The sequence below is a fragment of the Schistocerca gregaria genome, chromosome 1 (genome assembly GCF_023897955.1).
Source record: "Schistocerca gregaria isolate iqSchGreg1 chromosome 1, iqSchGreg1.2, whole genome shotgun sequence".
NCBI lineage: Eukaryota > Metazoa > Arthropoda > Insecta > Orthoptera > Acrididae > Schistocerca > Schistocerca gregaria.
Genome location: NC_064920.1, coordinates 297,375,307 through 297,395,547, shown reverse-complemented (window position 1 = coordinate 297,395,547; position 20,241 = coordinate 297,375,307). Strand labels below are relative to the sequence as shown.

The following is a 20,241-nucleotide window of genomic DNA, read 5'->3' as shown; positions in this document are numbered from 1 at the left end:
AGGTCTCCAAGCGACTCAAGCAGCTGGGAACCTATTCCTATGCTGGCACCTTCGTCTGCAGTGGGTCACCGTTTCAAAAGCTTTTCGGAAATTTAGGAATGTGGAATCCGCCTGTTGTCCACTATCCATACTTCACAGAATTTCATGTGAGGAAAGGACTAGCCGAGTTTCGCTTTCTCAAACTGTGCTGATCTGTGGACAGAACTTTTACGTCTCAAGGAAGTTTTGCTATATTTGAAATGAGACTATGTTGAAGAATTTAAGATGCTAGGTATTGCAAATGCTGGACACTGTCTGTGTCACCGTAGATTAGAAATGCACGAGCAGAGTACGGACTGGTGCTATCTTGTTTAAAGAGAACGTCGTGAAGGCTTCGAAGATAGTGCACAGACACAGGCCTTGATACGTGGAAAATATCACAGCTACTGTCAAAATCATCGAACAATGGGCAACATGTGGGAATTCAATGGCACTACATATTTTCGCGGCAGGTGCTAGGACCGTATGACGATGACGAATACAGTAACGTTTGTTCTCTCTGGAGACTCCACACAAGAATGTTTCTATCGCGATACTGTACGTAGAATCAGTTACTCTGTGAAACGAGACCGTGGCACCACTCCTTTGTGCACGGAAGCCGTTCGGCATACCGGTGTTGCTGGGCCTCTGCTTGCCACGCATCAAGCAAAGCTGCAACAATGGTGGTCGCGCTGACAATCTGTGAAGCTACCAATGACGTCAGGCTGTCGATGTGGGTTCCTTTATTTCTATTTAGAAAATAAATTAAGAAATTTAAAAAATCTACAAGCTACGCTTTGGTCGTCTGGCGAATTGGAATGTTCATTCATAAGCCATGTGATGTACGGTAGCGTACTATGCTACATCACAAATTTTGTAATTTATAGTTCTAGTCTATACTATGCAATACTACAATACACATCACTGCACTACACTACACTTCTGTGCTTGGTATTATAACGAAACTGGAGACTAAAATGTTATAATAGGACATGGAGGTCCGGGACTGGTGAGCACTGAGCCCATTAAACTATAACAATTAACAATTTCTCTTTATCACAACGTTCGGCCCCTACACGCCTGCAGTAAGTACACTTGACAAGACCATGAAACAGTATAAACTTCAAAATAACAAAATCGGTTTTATGACTTCATATCCTGATTCAATCATTGAAACTGTCCATATTTTTACTCCTATTTTTAACCAGGCCTTTAGTCAGAATATATTTGAATAGGGCAAATTAAAAAACTCTTTAACCTAAACGTTTGCAGCCAAACTTAATTTTAAGAAACTTTGAAAGTTAAAATAATTAAAAAGCCTTATAAAGCTATGAAAAATTAGAAGCCATTCCAACATGACACAAATATCATAGCCAGTTAAATTAATATTCCGTGACGGAGGAACCTTTTAGGAAGCCGAATCCAGTCAAACAGTTTCAGGTCGTTCACTGTACACCAGTACATATAGACCGTCGCCCAACGGAACAGGTCTCGTAACAAGAGGAAAATGCATTCTAAGACAGAGAAATACTATTATTCGTGACACTGAGGCAGCAGGCGCCCCCCCCCCCCTCCCGCTCCCCCCTCCCCACCCCACGTAAAAAAGAAAAATAAAACCACACTTCGCCTTTTAACGCAACATTACCCTTAATTAAACCAAACCAGCTACTCAGTGCACCGGTGAGGGAAACTGTGCAGTTAATTTACTAACGGCAAACACTGTCCTTTTACAAACACCATGAGTGCTAATTACAAGAAAATACAATTATTCATGGCGCAGGAGTTAATTTTACTAACGGCAAACACTTCGCCTTTTCGTAGAACATCAACAATAGCTGTAAGAAAACACAGTTATTTAGGGCTCGAAAGTGCTGTACAGGTAAGTTTACTAACGGGACCAACCGCTAATCCTTGAATATCATAGAAGCCACAATAACAGTTCAACCCTGATGCCTTCTAACCCTTGCCGAATACAGCTTTAACTTTAGGTAAGGACTGAATGACATAAACGCTCTTCAGCATGATGGATCACAAGCATAGGTAATCAGTTATCTCATTGTAGAGTCCAAGAAACGCCCACGCACAAGGAGATTTGCCGTTTCTAAAGTGAAAGCCGTGTGGTTGCAGACGGCCTTTGATGCCCGCCACCAATTCCTCCCCTGTGCAAACCTTTTCATCTCAGAGCATCACTCTCAACCTACATCCACAATCATTTTCTGGATGTATCCCTGTCATCCCTCAGTTTTTACGCTCTGCAGCTCTCTCTACAGCCATTCATGTAATTTCCTGATATCTTGACAGATGTACTACCATTCTGTCCCTTCTTCTCTTGTCTTTGCGTATGTTCCTTTTCTCTACGATTGTGCGGAGATCCTCTTCATTTCTTAGCTAATTACTACACCAAATGTTCACCATTCTTCTGTAGCACCCCATTTCAGATGCTTCGATTATCTACTGTTCCGGTTTTCCCAATGTCTCACTATCATAAAATGATGTGCTGCAAACGTACATTCTCAGCAATTCATTCCTCAAATATAAGCTTGCAATTGGTAGTAGCAGACTTCTCTTGGATTGGAATGTCTTATTTTCCAGTGCTAATATGACTACTATGTCCTCTTTACTCTGCTATGAGTTATTCTGCTGCCTAGGTAGCAGAATTCCTTTTCTGCTCTTCATTATTTTCTTCTTATCGGCGACGTGAATTCATGAACTGTTAAGCTGATAGTGAGGTAATTCTCGCAGTTCTCGGCTCTTGCTATCTTCGGAAATGTGTGGATGATATTAATCCGTAATTCTGATGGTATTTCGCCGCTCTCATACATTCTACTTACCAACGTGAACTGTTATGTTGACGCTTCTCCCTAACGATTTTAGAAATTCTGATGGACGTTTATCCATGTCCTCTGCCTTTTTTTATCTTAAGTCTTCGTAAGCTCTTTTTTTACAATTGTGACTCTGAGACTGGATCCCCTATCTTCCCTGTCGACTACTGTTTATTCTCCCATCACTTGATCAGACGAGCTCTCCTTTGCGTTTAACAGTGGAATTCCCTTAGCAATAATGTTATCGCCCTTTCTTTTATTTTCATCGAACGTTATTTTCTATGTGCCGAGTCATTCCTTCCGACAATCATTTCTTTTCCGATATATTCAAATTTTTCATGCAGCAATTTTACTATAGCTTCCTACTTATTTGATACCTAAGTCACTTGTATTTCAGTGTTCTTGAATTTCAGCGAACATTTCATCGATCAACTGAAGTATTTCTTCCCTTACTCATGGTGATTTCGCAGTTATCTTCATTGTACCTGCATTTTCTTTCCAACATCTGTGATTGCCATTTTCAGAGATGTCCGTTCCTCTTCAACTGCACTCACTGAGCTAGCTACAGAGCTTTACATTATCGCAGTATCTATAATCTCAGAGAAGTTCAACATGCCTCTTTACTCCTTAGTACTCCCGTATACCACTTCTTTGTGCACTCTTTCTTCCAGACTAGCCTCTTAAACTTCAGCCTTCTCTTCATTAATACTAAATTTGATCCGAGTCTACATCTGTTCCTGGGTACGTTTTATAATCCCATGTGTGATTTCGATAACTCTGCCCGACTATGATGTAATGTAACTGGAATCTTACTGTACCACCCAGTCTTTTCTAAGTGCAATCCTCCTCTTGTGATTATTGAACAAAGTGTTCGCCATTACTGGGTGAAATTTCTTGCAAAGTTCAATTAGTCTTTCTTCTGTCTCATTCCTACTATCTAATCCCTGTTCACCTGTAACCCTTTCTTCCACTCCTTCATCTACAACCACAATCCAATCTCTCACGGTTATTATATTTTCATCTTCCTTTCATACCGAAATATCCGTTAAATTACTCGTTTATATACGTAGTCTACTTCTTCAACCTCTGATTGTGACGTCGGCATATATAACTGAAATACTGCTGTTGGTGTTGGTTTCCTGTCGACTCTGATGAGAACAAACCTGTCACTGAAATGTCGACAGTAACTCAATCTCTACCTTACCTTATTATTCATAACGTATCCTTCTCCCGTTCTACAATTGTGTACTGTTGTTGATATTACCACATACTTGTCCGACCAGAAATCCTCGTTTCCCTCCCATTCCACTTTAATGATCAACACTGTCCCTACCATGTTCAAACATTTGATATTCCACGCCCCGACTCAAAAAAAGTTAAGCTTTTGTTGCTTATTAAATCTATTTGCCATGGTCATCCCCACCCTTTCCATTTCTCAGGCCCTACTCAAAGATCCGAACAAGGACCGGTCCAGAATGATTTGCCAATGGAGAGGTCATAAATGCACTTTTATTTAGAGGCCACGGGTCCTGTGGATATGCATTATGAGCCTTCAACGCAGTTGTATCCTCGTGCTGTTGATGATTGCGGAAACTAACTTGCTTACGTGCTCAGAAGAGGGAGCACACTGGATCAGCCATCGTGTAATTTTCTATCACACGATGCACTTTTCCGGAAACACGACTAGCTCTTTTACACGTCACTCTGTGCTGCGTTCAGCGCTTCCTAAGCCAGGATCGACAAGGGGCCTAGTGTTCAGCTGCGCTCTCTCCTTGGCGCGCATGCACTAGTACTCAACTCCCCACGGGTGCCAGAGACGCTCTCTCGTTAAGGAACCAGAAACTCAACGCCCTGTGGCAATTAGTATCGATACGACGTGTAACAATATCCTCATTTGCCTGTACAATAACGCAATGGCATTCTGAAGCACTACTCGGGATTCAAAGGGACTGTGCTGTTATGCCACCAAAAGTTGCAAGGGCTCCAGAGTCTTAGGAAATCCTCACTGCTCGGCCTCGAGGATCACCTCCCGGCTGCTTCGAGAAGATTATTATAGGCCAGTTTGACACAGTGGAACTTCTCATTGCCACGATGTATGGCCTCGTTCTGGTTGTCTCTCGGCTATGTAGGCTTTCAATCCGAGTGCTCTTATTTTGGTGGTCATTAAGATCCACTTGCAGAAATACTCCTCATTTCTTATATTGTAGGCTAGTCTGTTGTCAAAGACGTTCCTGTTCTCGTGGGTAGAATCTTGTTGATTGGCACACTCCAAGACGATATGGACATGAATGCTGACTCCTCTACATTTTCAAGTATTTATGGTGCAGTTGAGAGGGGCTACATTTTGGGGCGGGTAATATTTCGTGCAGTCGAACATGTAGAATGCTAACGACGAATAAAATGTGACAACTGCACTTGGAATCATAAGGTCACACATGGTAATGATTATAGCGGCTGTACTAACCATCTTTGAATGCTCTTTCTCTATTGGGTTTCTGTATCTGGAGATGTGAAAGGGGGACGTTACGGCGTCAGCAGCAGAAGAAAGCGAGGCAGTTAGAGGCCACTACAATGGTCGCTCCCATGGAACGAAGCTGGCAGTTTATTTTGAGACGTGGTGGTTCTTCTCATAGCTGCTTGGTGATCTCACGGTAGGGAAAAAGCGGTAGAACCGGCTTTGTTTTAACAGTTGCCCAGGCACTGGAACTCAACGCCTCCCAGCCTAGGACAACGCGGTAGGACACAGTTAGGGTAGTAACAAACCCCTCTCCTACGGCTTCTTCCAGTTCATCCTGTGGACAGCGTAGAATGCCCACGAGAAAAACTCACTAATGCCATTAGGCAATTCAGAAAAACGCTGTTCACAACTTGCAGGAGAGTAGGCTCCAAACGCATGTATCATGTTCATAAAGCAGACTAAAACACACCACTGGCTCTACCGTTATTGTGGGGTTAATGACTCACCCAGTCAACACTAAGAGAGCAGAACCTATTTCTTTCCTTTTGTCTTCCCATGGTGGCAAAGTCGCGCCGTTTGGAAGTACATTCCATGTCATTGGTAGGCGTCCATCCTCAGTTCGTGTTTGAGCAGAGCCGGGTGGTAAAGAAAATGACTGAGGAAGTATTGTGAAGCTGATGGATAGAGTAAGAGAGACTCTACACAAAATATGGTAATTCGCTATTGTTGGTGCAAAGCAGGAGACTGGTTGAGAAATTTGAGGCGCACGAAAAGCTGTAATCACGTGAGGAGGAGTGGAACTTTTTGACAGGCGGGAATGGACTGTTCAGTAAGCAAGGTACACGCTGGTAATTGAAAAGTCGAGTACACAAGTTGCATTCGTAGAAACAGATCTCACACAGGACCAGCAGTGAAAGAGGGCCAGCTATATTACTGTGGTATGACGATAACTGGCGCAGCTCGCAGTAAAATTAAATTTCTGCATCAGCGTGCTAATGATGGATAGGTATGATAATTCGTTCGTTCAGATGGAAGTGGAATCCTTCATAACAGTCGCTATTACCCAGTGAGAGAGTTGTCCTCATACACTGCCAATTCCTTGTCATGCAGTCACTACATACGTACTATAAAATTAAATTCTTCTTCAAGTCTGATACGGAGGCGACATAACCCTATATATGTTCTTAATCATCTCCACAACATTGTCAACCGATAGTAACGCTTCGTAATGTGAACCAAGATTTATAATCATAAATTAGGTTGTCAATATTGAATGGCTAATCCTTGCTAATTTTAATGTTCTTTATGAAAGAAATTCTGAATATTGTATCGTTTTCATGTCTAGGAAGTCCCACGTCATAGGAAGGAGTTATAGAAGACTCACAGAGACCCCACTCGCGATACCGTGCCTAGGGCACGTTACACCAGGTCATGTTATCAAGATCCACTCCCTTACTTGATTAATTAAGGCCAGATTCCGCGAGATATCATCCAATCACAGTCAGAAAATTTTAAAAGTTCTATGGTTGGGTGTGGCATCATGTATCGATTATACCGCATGGCGTATCACAGTTGGTCATGGATGGCAAGTATCCGATTTATTAATAACGCCGCTCTAATCGCCGATGCCATGCACCACTTGCGTAAGAGTGTCAGTCTGCTTTCCAGAAATTGAAAGATGCTTTGCTCAGTGATCGAAGCCTTGTTCATTTTGATGTAGCCAAACCTGTGGTCTTGGCCGTGGATGCTTCGTCTTATGACAATGGTGCGGTTTTGTCACATGAATCTGGTGCTGTTGACAGTACGATTGCCTTTGAGTCGAAGCTGTAGAACAAAGACCAATGTAATTATTCGCAACTAAAAAGGAGGCTCTCGCCATTATCTGTGTTGTCTCTAAGTTTCGCTAGTATCTTTTTGTCAGAAAACTTTACTTGGCTTCAAAATGATACTCCAGGCGGATGTAAAGTGAATGTGGACAATGGAAAATACTGAACGCGAAAATGAAGATTTGGCCCTGTCTGACTACCCCCTGAAGCAGATCTTAGGATCTAAATGGTTCAAGTGGCTCTGAGCACTATGGAACTTAACATCTGAGGTCATCAGTCCCCTATAACTTAGAACTACTTAAACCTAACTAACCTGAGGACATGACACACATACATGCCCGAGGCAGGATTCGAACCTGCGACCGTAGCAGTCGCGCGGTTACAGACTGAAGCGCCTAGAATCACTAGGCCACCGCGGCCGGCGCTCTTAGGCTCTCTTAATGATGATATTATTTTCTCCTCCTTGCTCTTTAACATATAAACTACAACATAAACATAAATGAATGATTAAGAGAACTAGTAATAGTGATAAACACTGTTTCTGCTTATATATTTATTGTAGTTTAAAACCCCTTTGTATATTACAAATGTTTATATATCTACGTCCAATGGGCTTAAAGAGATACAAATGATTTTCCTAACTAATCTTATTGATCAATTGCTCAAATCTGCCCCTTTTTATGCTTACGCGATCTAATATAAATAATGGGAGATGACTGACATCATCTACTTTCCAAACAGTAGAGTCCCATTAATCCGGACTGACTGAGACCGCACCTCGTTCGGATTACCGATTTGTTCACACTAGCCGGAATTACAGTGACGAGTTTCTAGAATGAAGTATACCAAGCTGATAAGTAGGTGCACCATGGTAACAAATGGGAACAAGTATGGGAACAACGGATCACTCTCGCTCCCTGCCCTTGGTGTTGTGCATTGTTGAGACCTTTGAAATGTCTGAGGTCAGTACACTGCCCGATGGCTCGCAAAGCGCTTGGTTATGTTAGTTATCGATCGCTGGCACGAGTAACAGTTTTATTCGTTCAGATGTAGTGTGTACGTATTTTCGTCATTATTAAATGGAAACATACGTTAAATTTCAAAGAAAAACTGAATGGTTTGAAGCCGATAGACGATGGTGAGAATGAATTTAAACTGGCAACGGGACTGTGTGTTGGTAAAGCAACCATGTGTGATTGGAAGAAGAACCGAGTGAAGCTTGAACAGTCCTGTGCAGTGTCTTAGGGAAAACACTCGAAATTCGCCAGACTTTGAAACAGTCCCAGTACGATAAAGTGGATGGAGCTCCTTTCCTCTGGTTTATGCAGGAAAGAGAAAGGGGAACTCCTTTCAGTGGAGCAGTGGTTCAGCAGCAGGCTGTTTACCTGAACAAGTTAATGAATGGTGATGAGTGTTTTACTGCGAGTACGGGTTGGTTGGACAGATTAAAAAAACGTCATGGTATCAGTCAGCTAACAATTACTGGGGAGAAGCTGTCTTCTGACCATGATGCAGCAAAGGAATACTTGGGTGAGTTGGAAAAAATGACAAGAGACGGGAAAGTATTCTCCCCAACAAATCTATAACGCTGACGAGACTGGCCTTAATTTTAGGGCATTGCCAACAACAAGCCTGGCATCATATCAGAAGACCATGCTCCTGGTTTTAAAATGTGTAAAGATCGTGTGACTTCGTCAGTGTGCCGCAACGCTGCTGCCTTTAATGCTGGTCGGCAAATTTGCTAGGCCCAGAGCTTTTAAAAACTGCAACATGAAGTCCGTGCCCGTATATTATCGCATCTAGAAAAAAGCATGGATGGATGGTAAGCTGTTCAAAGAATGGTTTCACGGCCAGTTTGTTCCCTCTGTTCGACGGTTTCCTAAGGGAAATCATTTGTCTCCTCGTGCAATCCTTTTGATTGATAACGCGCCATCTCACCACAGCACTGAGGAATTATGTGATGGAGAAATTGTGGCGAAGTTTTTTCCGCCGAATGTTACACCACTTCTACAGCCGATGAACCAGGGTGTACTGCAAACATCAAAACTGATTTACAGAAAACAAATTTTATAAATGCTAATCCAAGAATGTGCCATTCTTTTAGTGGACAAAATAAAAAGGACACTGTGAACTGTTTTGTTTATTGGGCCGCTTAGGCATGTCAGAATATTTCAGAAAATACTCTGAGAAAATCGTGGAGAAAACTGTGGACATCTCTTGAATTTCAGGACAACCTAGTTGAAAATGAAGAGGAAAATCTACTACAAATGGTACAGACAATCCCTGGATGTGAAGAAGCTAGTGAAGGAGACGTAGATGAGAAGATGGCAACGGACTGGGCAAGTGTAGAGAACCTTACTGACGCTGATTTAGTTGCTGCTGTGACTCAAGAGCAGGAAGAAGTGAACTGCTGTGACGGAAGTGACAATGAGCCTGAAAGAGAAAAAGGAGAGCTGGTGCCACACGGTGCCACAGCAGAAGCTCTTTACCTAGCGCTACGTTATTTGGTGCAACAGCCCACTGTTATACCTGCTGATCTGATGTTTATGAGACGATGGCGCAACTATGCGTCGTGTAACAGACTGTCTTCATTACGCCAAGAAACAGTGAGTTTTTGTCATCTAAAAGTAGGGATAAAATGTCCCCCTTAATTTGACAGCTTTTCTTTCATTGATATGCATTGTATAAATCTAACGTTTTCTTGTCAATTTTTCTAATACATGTTTACTGTATTGTGTAAATTAAAATAGTGTGCTTGTGCAGCAGTTTACCACACAGTGTTCCTTACTTAGGCTACCAATTTTCGTGTTCGGATTAACCGAACGTTGGGATTACCGGAGTTCGGATTAGCGGGACTCTGCTGTACTTTCAAAAATGAGCTACAGTGATGTGAAACCTCAGTGTAAATAAAACTTACATGATTACAGCTGTTTAGCTTTATAGCCCTAATAAGCCGAAGCAATTAGGAATAACACTTTATATACTGCATCCGGTGCGTCGGAGTAACGTTTCTCATATACGTCTGCGACGATGGAAGAACTTCAGCCACAAAATAAAAAAAATCCTTCAAACAGGCGGTCCTCTGACTAGTATAATCTAATACTGTCTTATCCTCTCTGTGTTCTACAAACAAGAAACGCAAACTCCCAGCCACAAGGACAGAATTCAGATAACGTCTCAACGTGAGTATAGACAGAAGAAGTGCTTTCAATCACTGAACACTGCATACTCAACAACGACTCCCTACCAGGAGGCAAAATCCAGAATTGTACAAGTTCGCAGCAGTACAGTATCTAACAGTTCTAACTACAACATTTCCTGAAAGCAAAGACAGTAAGTCTTTCTGTACCAACAAAAAGCTGATACCGAGCGACCATCAAACACGGGCGTTCATAACGGAAGCGCTTTTTCTCTCCAGCACTGCCTTCCCAGCAAAGCTCGGCTCCCCTCCCTCTTAATTGCAGAAGGCGAATAATATTCTCGAAACCACGGGATATTCTCCCTTTCTAGAGATTCTTTCAAACGCTGACCAACCATATTTTTGTCTTTTGTCGTCCAGCGCGGAAAGTTTGCGAGGAAATATCTACACCCGTTAATCAGGAATTCGCTTCTCAGAGTAAAAATCCTTTGAAATAACCCAGCCTGCTTGATTTCCGAGGTAACACTTCCTTATTCCTGTCTGTGGCGTCGAAGATTTTCAGAGTTTCTGAGGTATTATCCAGTTATCCTTCTGGCCCCGCTACAACACCGGCTGGTCGGCGGTGTATTGGGCTTCAGCACTCAGGTGGCCGACCATCCGTCTTGGGCTACTTCCCGTGTTAAGCAGGACCAACACAGCTGCACAAGGTTTCCCACCCGAGGCCTGAATCACAGCTGCCGTTTCATTTTAATAGTTACTCCAACCTCTACTAGTATGGACAATCATTCACTAAGCTCTTTTGATAAGAAAGACAATCCATCATCTTTCATGCCATAAGCATTAACAACTATTTACAAGATGTAGGTGACAGTGTCGGTCTTCTTTAAATATTCAAATATACGATGCACAGTCTATCAAATGATACCTAATTCCGGTTGTAAATCACAACAAAGTATGCAGATGAGTGCTTTTAAGGTGCAAAATTATGGTCACTTTACAATGACTGACGTGAAAGCTCTACAATCATTTAGCCCTTATCACTCAGTCCAAACTCGCACTGCGCAGAAGCTGCAACAGTGGGCTCTTCTTTTATCAAATTACCGATATTAGAAAGTGTATCATCCCGCTTCTAAGTGTGCTAATACATATGCTCTTTCTCACCTCACTGTTGGCCGAGATTCAACATTCGTGAGTCCTTTGCGTATTGTTGCTACATGAATACACAAGTCGTAGATGTTTTACATAGCTTTCCGCTTAATCTCTGGAAAATAGCCTGAGCCACAGCAGCAGATTCTGATTTGCAGATTTTTCAGTTGCATGACATCCTTACTGGTTTGCCACATTCAGCCAGACAGCTTCATAACTCTGTGGTTCGCTGATATTTTGCCCATTGACTCCCCCTTGCGATTCACCAAGGTGCCATTTTGCATCGCACCGTCATTGGCCAGTCACGTGTTGTGGTACCGCAGGATCTCCCGCCTGATGTGTCCATTGTTTGCTACACCAAAGTCACTGAAGCGCCGTTCGCATCAAGCAGTTGTCGTGACGTCATTGCGTTTGGCATGATCTGGATGCGCCGACTGTACAGTTGACTCTCAGTGACAAGACTGTGCTGAACATCGGTCAGCCCCACCTCAATAGGTCTTTGAATGGCTCAAATCTCAAGTACCTAGGTAAAGTTTGCACTTTGATTTCACAGGTTCTTACTGGAATACACATAGCCTCATCGTCATTGACGTTTCCAGCAAATTTCTCTACAAGAAGGTTCCTGTGCACTCTACTATGCCTCGACCAACAATCGAGGCCTTATCGTCGATCTTTTGTGTCGTGGAACTATATGAAGTGATTGTGACTGACAATGGAGTTTGAACAGTTTTACACCCTCTATGACGTCAGCCACACCATGAGTACATTGTTTCACCCAAATTCCAACGGTGAAGCTGAACACTTTGTACGAACATTTAAGCAACCGATCGATTAACTTTAGGCCGCCCAGATCTGATATGATGCTCTGTGGCTATAGTTGTCTTCTTACTGCTCCAATCCATGCGGTGGTTTATTGCTGGAGGAGTTGTTGAATGTTTGATATGGCAGCACCTTGCTTCAGTTGCTGCATCCACAACGGCAGTCAATGCCTAACCCCCCCCCCCCCCTTCCCCCGTCTCCCCAGACAGGCAAAATATCACACTAACGAATCTTTTCCAAGTTTTATGGTGGACTGAGTCGCTGGGACTGAGCCACTCTTGTATGACGAGTTGGACGTTTTATGTATATCCTTCAGGGACCCAGAGGAATGCTGCTACACCACCACAATCAAATTCATCCTTAACTGCTTTGTCGTACCACAGGGTTTGTGTTTTCAGATTCTGTGCCTGCCTGGACGTAGCAGCACTCACTAAATCTGGCTAACGTGGGCCCCGCGCCATTGGCTCCAGTTCCGGAGCCAAGGAGAGTCGACGCCCTTCCACAATCGCCGCCGTCTCCACAGCCACCGTCATCTGGGAGTGGGCCCCTCTTCCCACCGGTTATCCCACGTGCTGTCTTGGGTCTGCCATAGAGATGCCTCCATCTTCGTTTGCTGCTCTGCTTCTAGATGTGGTTTTTCAGCTGGTGCTCCAGGCAGGATAATGGCATTTGCCAGGTCTCTAGTGGCAGCTCACCATCTGCCGCACTTTCAGCTCCCGTCTCCTCATTGCTGCCAGCATCCAGCCCTCCCCACCATCTTCATCCACTCATTTACACTACATGACGACAGTAATGAGATTTTGGGGCGCGAGATGTGGTATCATCAATCGATATCACCCCAAGGCATATCGAGGTTAGTAATGGAATGACAAATTTCCGTCTGACACTGATAGCTCATACAGGATCTGGTGGACCAAATGGTACACTTTGACTTAACCACACCACAATGTCTCTTACCATGAGCCCCCTCTGTCGCCGCAGTAAAGGATAACCAGTTGCAGTCGCTCAGCCCACATGCACGTGGAGCCTTTCAACCACGACACCTTGTTTTGCATGAAATGATAATTAAATCAAGGCCCTAAGCTGTCGACAGGCGTTGATATACATCAGCGGGGACAGTTGAAAATGTGTTCCCCGACCGGGACTCGAACCCGGGATCTTCTGCTTACGTGGCAGATGCTCTATCCATCTGAGCCACCGAGGGCATATGGGATAGTGCGACTGCAGGGATGTATCCCTTGCACGCTCCCCGTGAGACCCACATTCCCGACTTAACGTCCACACACTACATTCGTAGTGCCGCTGCCCATTACACTCATTACTCGCAGCAGACAATCCTACCGAGTCCCGTAAGAGTTCGGGCGATGCGTGTGCATGCAGCACAGAAGAAGAAGGTCAATAGCTGGTTAGCCTTAACTATATGAAGATGGTATCTGTTCTTTCGGGCATGGAGTATACGATTGCACCTGACCCTTAAGTGACAAGTGAATGCTTAATGCACCTCCTAATAATGTATGTTCTTCGTAAAAATCAGGAGGAACATTATGCACAAATGGCCACAGAGGCCAGCATTAAATTCTCGGTAGCGATGAAAATCGTAGAACACTCGTGTTCTTTCGGAGAAGTATCGTTATGTTTGATGGCGACAAGTCAACAAGTCAATCGAAATAAAAGACGTTATTTGTATTTTTCTTAACAAACTCCACCCAGTGGGTTCTGGACCACCAGCAGCATCTCAACTCTCAATTCCAAATTTTCCGTTTTCCACACACTCTTCAGTTAAGTATCCCCTATAAACACACCATAGAATCTTGGACTGCTGAAATTTTTTCTAAGAAGCTTGAACAGATCTCAATTTATAAACAGTTTATCCAGATGGTCAGCTAATGGGCTTTTTTCATTTATGAATAGAACTAATCCATTCTTGTATGGTGTCATATGTGGTCCTCTTCAACTTATTTGATTATACCTCTCTGTCTAATCTCGGAGATAACTAAAGCAACCTCATTCGAAGAAGCAGTATCACCAGCAAGGACTGATGTCTTGAGACGTCGTAGTCGATCTATTAGCTCATTCAGATCGACGATATAAGTTATATAAGGTATACGTACAGTATAGATGTAGTACATATACAGCATGGGTCAACTGCTGATTCTTATACTGAATATCAATGTCATGAAAATGCTGTAACGAGCATCTAATAGAAGTTTTATTATGGTGCTGTAGTCCACACTACGCAAGTTTCCCGCTTTCATATGTGCACCGGCCAATGGCAATATTTCACTGTACATCTCCAGATCTGCGGGTGAATGATTTAAGATTTTTGTTGGATGTAGGGAAACGAGGTTCATTAGGCCAGTTGTTCTTTGAAATTCTGCATCACCTACATGTATTGTTCGTTCTTTAAACTTATAGATTACGTGCCCAACATGTACGGTTTCTCATCATTGACACTGAATTTTTCGTCTGTTCCTGTGATGGTTAATGAAATCAGGAACTCTGTCGTTGTGTGATTTTGTTGAGAGTTCATTGAGAGATTCAGTAAGAGGTCCAAAGGCTTCCCTCAGTGCCTGCTCTCGATCAAAATGTCTCAAACTTAGCAGTTGTAATATCCGTTGAACAGCCTTTTGTGCTGTGATGACCTTTTGGTTTGTTCATACCTTGTTAAATACTAAGCGGACTCCTTTACATGGTGCACCTTATATACATTCAGTCCAGTTCTGTCAACATTTATAGTTAAGTCATTTATGTTTTTTTCAAGCAGAGTATCCCTAACATCTATTTGTTTATCAGTCTCAGAGGGGTCTTGATACATGACTCTAGATCCTTAACATTAAGTTCGAGAGACAGAAATTTTTCATTTACGTATTCAGTGTCTATGTATACCAATCCTCTCAGGTGTAGTGCTTAGGAAGCATCTGAACATGTCCATGGCGCAATGTATACTAATGTCTACTCCTGGAAGTTACATCTATAGCTAACACCATCCATGTAAGCCATTGTCCCTGTCAATAATATTCTTCTGAGCTGTTGACTGCATTGTCAATATATAAAACTTTTGAGAATTTTGGCTACTGTTGGAAGTGGCTTTCCTCAGAGCTTTGTGTGAGCTGACTAAGCTGAGATCAGCACAAAGCCCTGAGGAAGGCCACTTGCAACAATATTGGCTAAAACGTCAGACAATTTTATGTATTGACAATGCAGTCAAAAATCCAGAAGAACTTTATTTGCCATCATTTTTTTGTTTTATCAGTAACAAGGAACCTGTACTGTTTGTGATTCCAGCAATCTCCACATATCTTTATAAATTCAATGAATGACATGTCAGTTTCTGTTTGAGCTTGATAAGCGTGTTTAAAATTCTAACTGCCTTACAAACTTCCAACATGCTGGAATAATTTTACGTCAACAATTTCTGTTAATCAGTACAATGAAAAACTAGCCAAAGTTGCAAATTTCACTTCTTTTATTTACTCGATGACTAGGCTCACGCCAAGACCCATTTTCGAATCATCGTAACAGGTAGTCAAAATGGTATTTCCGATAATGTAAAAAACATGTCTAAAATGTATACGAATTATGAAGTGCAAGAAACAGATACTTCATAACATGTACACATTTTTGACAAGGTTTTGCATTTTCGGAAACATCGTTTCGAATATCTGTTATGACGATCTGTAAATGGATTTTGGCTGAAAGTAGTCATCGAGTAAATGAGAAAAGGGAAATTTGCAACTCTGGCCGGTTCTTCGTTGTACTGTTCAAATTGTCTTGTTTCAAGGCTATAAAGAACTTTGCATTATCCCTCACTAACTGTTTCGGGATTCTGGAATATATGGCATCACCCGCATGACGACCAAAACAAAAGTAGCCTAGAATTTTATCCTCGTTTTCCACAGCAACATAATCGAATATGAACAATATATTAGGCTTTTTTTCGGCTGAGTGGACTTACTGCTTTGACAGAATGTCATGCATGTTATACTATACAGCCTCTTTGAAAACACACATACATGCTAAAACCGGCTTCCATGTGGGTGGGTGAGAACATTTATCTTGCCACAGGTGGGTGCATCTAAAATTATCACCCAAATATTATGAGGTGGGAATATCCCATTCTTCTTCTTCTTTTGGTCTTCCTCCACACCATCACAGAAACAGTCTTACAAGAAAGTCTTTGTACTGAGGATACTTCACCTACTCTATCATGATACTGACTTCACCAGGTTTGGGCCGACCCGGTTGGCCGTGCGGTCTAACGCACGGCTTTCCGGACTGAAGGAGCGCATGGTCCCCGGCAAGAACCCGCCCGGCGGATTTGTGTTGAGGTCTGGTGAACCGGCCAGTCTGTGGATGGCTTTTACGCGGTTTTCCATCTGCCTCGGCGAATGCGGTCTGGTTTCCCTTATTCCGCCTCAGTAACACCATGTCGGCGATTGCTGCGCAAACAAGTTCTCCACGTACGCGTACACCACCATTACTCTACTACGCAAACATAGGGGTTACACTCGTCTGGTGTGAGACATTCCCTGGAGGATGCACCGGGGGCCGAACCGCACAATAACCCTGGGTTTGGTGTGGGGCGATGTAAGGTTGGACCACTGCGGCTGCGGGGGGACGGAGCCTCTCCATCGTTTCTAGGTCCCCGGTTAACATACAATACAATACAATACACCAGGTTTTGATGTGCAATGGGCTTTTATATCAAATATATATGCTCACAGCGTATATATACATACACATAAAAGTTGGTCTCGCATTCAATTTAACAATGACTGCAGATGCTTACTGTGGTGATGGGTGATTCAAACAGCTTCGTGCTGCTGTGGTATTCTACAAATTTCACTGAAAATACTGGCAGCAATAACATTATTATATGAAGTATGAGCAACATAAAACACGGTCTGCAGTAATATTTACATATATTTATTCAGCGGCCGTACATTGACTGCACTACGTCAAAATAAATGGTTGGTCCTTCCTATGTCTTTACACCATTACATAATTAAGCAAATAAAGTTTTATTGCATCCACAGAAGTCAGCGACTATTTCTTTCAAACTGATAAGTGCTCCTTTAGCTTCGTCTTTTGACATTGTATTAATGCAATGTTCGAAACCGTATACACGCACACTATACATACAGAGATATTCCAAAATGTCTTTATTAACAGTTTGAACACTAGGTAGCCATTTGTTCAGTCTTTCCAACGAAAGGGGTAGAACCATCCACAGTTCAGGCAAGTCTATAAGTGTGGAGTGCTGCAGATAAATGGATCGACCTCTGGATCTCACCTCGAGTGCTGCGCCATTGCACAGTGATGTTATCAACAGCGTCAGGCCAGCATAGTAAATGTTAATGGTTGAACAAGATGGAGAATACTCGGAGGTCATCTGTTGACTGATGTAGGATTCTGCGCAAAACAGTTCATCCCATTCCAACTCTGTAAACTGCACTTTAACACTTCTCAATGCATTTTCAATCTCTAACGCAGCACGACAGTCACTGCCCACTGATTCTTCGACACCAATATTTAAGTGATTTTAACTGCTGGCTATTAAATTAAAAGTTGTAAGGAAAACCAGTACAGTATCTGGAGGAACTGGCAGTTCCTCATCCACCACATCAACACTCTCTCCTTATTATGTCGCTGGAATGTTCTGGGATGTTTGGTATACTAGAGACCAGTACTGACCTGCACTGTGTGGTGTAGGACACCCAACACAATTCGTCTGAAGTAAGGGAATGGCTGTCTGTATTTATTACACATATCAATGAGCAGGATTGATAATAGCAACTCATTGTTCTGCTCCAGAGTGCTACTCAGTTGTGCTTCAGGATTCCCCAGTGTTGCTGTCTCAACACGCCAGAAGTCGCTACAGGTCCCGACGAGTCAGCAATGGCTGCTGCTGGTCCAGAAATGCTGGAGCACGCTCCAGGTCCTGAGTAGCCAGTGGCTGCTGATAATCTGGACATGTCAGAGGTCGTTGAACAAAGAATGTGAAGAAACAATAAGCATACACAGACAAACACATGGAGTTCAACAAAGACATGGAATTAATCCACATGTACGCTTCTTCTGGGAGGAGGCAGATGATGAAGTCTTGCTGATGGCACAGCATAGTCCTTTCACTAACAGACTGCAAGTTATACTGCATCCAACTCATACCCCACCCCAATGTCACGATCATGTGACTGCTGAAGCCTTCATCATTCTTACGGGCTCTTACCAATTTCAGTTTGAGGAGGTGCTAGCGCCACATTCCTATTGGTTTCTGGTGGAGCAAAATCCGTTTCAAGTGTCCTCTGTGAGCTGGCCCAGTAGAGCCCCATACACTAAGGTGAGCACCTGTTGTTCTTTCAGCCTAGAGTTTCCGAATAGGACAAAGTTGTCTCCTGCAGTGTGGAGTGACCAGGCATTTCACAAAACATGAACTGCTCCAGCATAGGCCATAGTCTCTATAAATTGCAAAATGCATCTTCAGTCCGTCCCGCTGCATCAGCATTATTTGCTGAAAAATACTAACCCTACACTTGTCCATTATCACCTTATTCCATTCCTCATGTAGGAGGCTCTGGCGACAGTCCTCAGCTGGGTGCCTACAGGTAATACACTTATTAAACACCTCTGTGTCCAACAGCAACATGTCGTCAATTAAACACGTTTTCCACCAGGCATAAGGAAATAGATAAATGACTCACATGCCCCCTCTCCAGCACAGATTGAGTTTCTTTCCCTCTAGTTCACAATTGGTCGAGGAGAGAGAACCCTAGGACAATCCAATATATCCGTCGTCTCCAGCAGCTCAGCACAAACTAGGTCTTTATCCTTCTAATTTCCTTGTGGTGGAGGGGAAGGGACGTGGGGGACAGAAGGGGGAAGTGGGAGACGAGAAGAAGTGAGCAGGAAGGGTGTGGGGTAGTGATGTTACCAGTGTGAGATTGTCACACCTACCACCTATGGCCCTATGGAGAGGAGATGAGGAGACCCCTCAGGACAGCACCCATCTAGAATAAATTTGCCAACAATGCAAACTGCTCCCACTTCGGCTTTGTCCTCCTCCTACACAAACGGAGTTAAGGAAGAGAGTAGTTCACCATTCCAAGTATTACGAATTTTGTAACTGAATAACTATCGAAAATGAGGGTAAGGAAGGGAGACCAGCGTCTAGAAAAACAACTTCTTCCTGGTCGCCTCTCACAAAAATCTGTCATTCAGGCAATCAAAATTATGCGTCGGCGAAAAATGCTTGCACGAGAGGCTCTCATTTGGTCGATTTGAACTTATATGCAGAGACAATGAGCCACATCAGTCGCCAAGTGCAGATATGGGTGTGGTGAGATCCGCCCATAAAATCAAAAGTCAAACAAATTTCAACGATTTCCACTAATTTCAATTTTCATTCCGTAAACTTGCTTACAGTAAAAGGCTGAACATGTTTTCCACTTTGGCAATAGATGCATACACTTATGCCTCTGTGAATTTTTCTGACTCTATGCACTAAACTTCAGTAATTACGGGACGACTTCTGCGAATGTAAATGTTTTGTGAAGATGCGCGTTAATTTGAATCACATTCGAGATCCCTTGCCCAGATTTGAAAAGACTTTAGCTTCATATTCGCATTTTCAACGATTGTTAAACTACTTCTATTAGTTTTTCGTATACTAAACCAAGTCATTTGAGATACTTGTCTAATTTTGAAGCCAAACTAACTGCCTTATAATTCTTTTGGTGGGTAATGATTACATGTCACGTTTACATGGCCAAAATAAAATATTCTGTCAAAGATTCGATTAAAGAACCCCATCACTATCTCTCACAACCACCAACGACTTGCACACCCCTTCGTGCGCACGCCACAGTAGGGTGTGAAAAACGAAGGATCGAACCATAAACAGCTTCTTCTGCTTCTAATCAAAATGAAATTTCGTAGAAAGGTTTAATCTGTCCACGGTGGTTACACCCTGTATATGAAGGCAAAACTTGCAGTCACGCTACACTCGAAAGGGAG

At 42.9% G+C, this 20,241-nt stretch overlaps 1 non-coding gene across 1 annotated transcript; it reads right to left on the bottom strand.

Moving 5' to 3' along the window:
• Nucleotides 1-13,358: 13,358 nt before the first annotated feature.
• Trnat-cgu (transfer RNA threonine (anticodon CGU)) lies at nucleotides 13,359-13,432 on the bottom strand. Its single transcript has one exon. It is a non-coding gene; the product is annotated as a tRNA-Thr (tRNA).
• Between the last annotated feature and the right edge of the window lie 6,809 nt (nucleotides 13,433-20,241).